Source organism: Hipposideros armiger, unplaced genomic scaffold (genome assembly GCF_001890085.2).
Source record: "Hipposideros armiger isolate ML-2016 unplaced genomic scaffold, ASM189008v1 scaffold_483, whole genome shotgun sequence".
NCBI classification, from domain to species: Eukaryota; Metazoa; Chordata; class Mammalia; order Chiroptera; family Hipposideridae; genus Hipposideros; species Hipposideros armiger.
This window is the reverse complement of record NW_017731833.1, coordinates 22,845-25,370: the sequence shown is the minus strand read 5'-3', so window position 1 is coordinate 25,370 and position 2,526 is coordinate 22,845. Positions and strand designations below refer to the sequence as shown.

General features: G+C 49.0%; 1 long non-coding RNA gene across 1 annotated transcript in view; it reads left to right on the top strand.

Annotated features, from left to right (window-relative positions):
• The window catches only part of LOC109395801 (uncharacterized), a 47,770-nt gene that overhangs the window by 36,262 nt on the left and 8,982 nt on the right, over positions 1 to 2,526 (top strand). Inside the window, exon 2 of the long non-coding RNA XR_002126726.1 lies at positions 1,559 to 1,661. This is a non-coding gene — a long non-coding RNA (uncharacterized LOC109395801). The remainder of the gene's footprint in view (positions 1 to 1,558; positions 1,662 to 2,526) is intronic.

Genomic DNA, 2,526 nt, shown 5'->3' with positions numbered 1-2,526 from the left:
GAAAAGTTTCTGCTGCTTATAAACTCTAAGGAGGCTAAGACAGCCTGAGTTCCCCCAAGTGGCCTTTGGTTGTTTATCCTCCAGTACAAAGACGTCAACTGCCCTCAACCTGGCTGGTACACCTGCTTTTCAAGGATGCTGAATTGTGTCACGTGGACAAGTGCAATGTTATTTCTAAACTCACGTGAGTGCTGGCTGAATTCGACTGCTTCGACTCTCTTTCCCATCTGATATTCGGTATTTCTGTGATAACTGCTGGCACCTCAACCGATGAGAAATGCAACGGGTCAAAACATAATAAAATCATCTCTCATACATCCAAAAACATGCTAAACTTGTCCCCAGTTAAGGACTCAAAGTCCCTTTATCCATTTTGGGGTGATGTTCATTTTTTTTTCCTAGCTGAGTCATACTGTCCTTTTGATATCCTGTAATGTAAATACTGAAATACTCTGTAACTTAAATTAGTATTAAAATAGTATATATCCTGTGATTTAAATACTGAAAAAGTGCTTAAATACTGAAATATAAAGTAATAGAAGTACTATTCATGCATCTTATGTTATGTATTAATGATGGTAGGAAAAAGGGGAAGAAAACTATTGATTTGTACATAAGTACGAGTATATGTGTGTTAAAATAAGGAAGAGACACTCCTATTACCGTCCTGGTTTCTGCAGCTGGCCGCCTGGTCACAGCTGACATTTAGAACTGCCTTTTTCCACTCCGCAGTCTGTATTCCCTTCCTCCTTAGCAAGCACATGGGTGTGGCTCCTTGCCAGAGCCCAAACCATCATTCTTAACCCATTTACCGGGTAACCCTAAAAGCCGTCCATTTTATGCGGAGCCTAGAAGAGGGAAGACAGTGGGATCGGGCTGCAGACCAAATGGTGTTTGAAGCATCTGTGGCAGAGAGCTGCTGTGTGAAGCCGCTGGTGGGTCCCCTATAGGTGAATCACAGCGTGGGACCTTAGGATTTGGGGGGCAATGCGGCATCATCCTCTGCCGGGAAACTACCCTTTTACAAGACCGTTGCGTTTGCTGCTGGGTCAGTGAGGACTGAACTTTTGAACCTGGCCCACTGAGTTACCACGTGGCCTGAGCTGACCGTAGGAACCGGGTGTGTCCTGGCCAACACCAGGGCACGTGTCAGCCTTTGACAGTCCCACCAATTTCATCACGAGGCTTTCTGTAAAAGCTACTAGGAGCCCTGAGTTAGTTATGCTCCTGCCAGCGGGGTGGCTTGAGCGCCCACCTCCCTCATCTGTAAAGTAACGACCCTGTTCTCACTGAGGAAGCATCCAGCAAACCCAGGGGAGGGCAGGGGTCAACCAACTGGGTCTACAGAGCACAGGTGTCTCAGTAGGAATTTCTCCCAAGAGATTCTGTGGCCAAGCCAGCTTGCTAAGCCCGTTTATGCCAGTTGCTCTCCTCCTGACTTCTTGGTGAGGGGAATATCGGTGAAGAGAGCATCTGTGTTGTTGCCCAAAGTTGTCATAAATATGTGTAGTACATACAATGTAAATATAAAAACTTGTAAAACCCCTTTTTGTTGCAGATACCTGCTAACATGTCACCTGGAACCAGGCTTCCATGGAATCCAGGCTGGGAGATTCTGTGACGACATACCCTCTCACAATGATAAGCAGCTGTTAAGATTGGTAAGTCCAATGCCTGGATTTATACATGAGAATTTTTATAGGGAAAAAAACGGTTTTAAGTTAAAACTCTAACTCTAGCGCTAACTTTAAGTTAAAAGGAGCCAAAGATGAACTCCCTTGTGTGTGTCGGCGACTCAGATCAGTTAAGTGTCCCACACCGGTGAGCACTTGGGTAGATGTTTGCAGGACCCCGCCCCCTTTCCCTCGAGTTATTTTAAAATGCCTGTTGTCTGTGTTAAGTGATGAGCGCATTAGCTCCTGCCACGCTAAACCAGCCCACATCTTCCAGTGTGATGATAAAGCTTCCGATAGAGCTGGAGCCTGGGCACGGGGGTGGAGGGCTGAGTGCCAGAGTGGAGGGGGCGACGTTGCCAGATGCTTCAGGACGGGGTTCCGATGGGACGAGTCAGAGCCCATTGCATGTCAGCCAGGGCCAGCCGCCTCCCCAGCGCCGGGGCACCACCTACTTACCTCCTCATCTGGGAAGCAGAAGCAATGAAGTGACTGAGGAAACCCGGACCCGAGATTTTATTTTCTGCCAGCCAACAGAACAAGAGTACAACGGAGATTACATGACACTGTGAACCAATAAAGAAAGGTCCCCTTGGGCCGGCTGAGTGGCGTGTTGGTTAAGAGCTGGCTTGGGACGCCAGAGAGCCCCGGTTCGGATCCCACATATGAGGGCCAGTGACACTGCCCTCTGCAGCTAAGATGCAGAATAGCAGCTCAACCTGGAGCTGGGTTGCAGTGTGTCCCCGGCGACGGCGTAGGCTGCAGCCCCTGCGGCAGTGGGTTGCCATGGGCTACCGTGTGTAGCCAGCAGCCAGCGTGAACGGCCGGCAGCCGCTGTGAGCAGCCGTCCAGA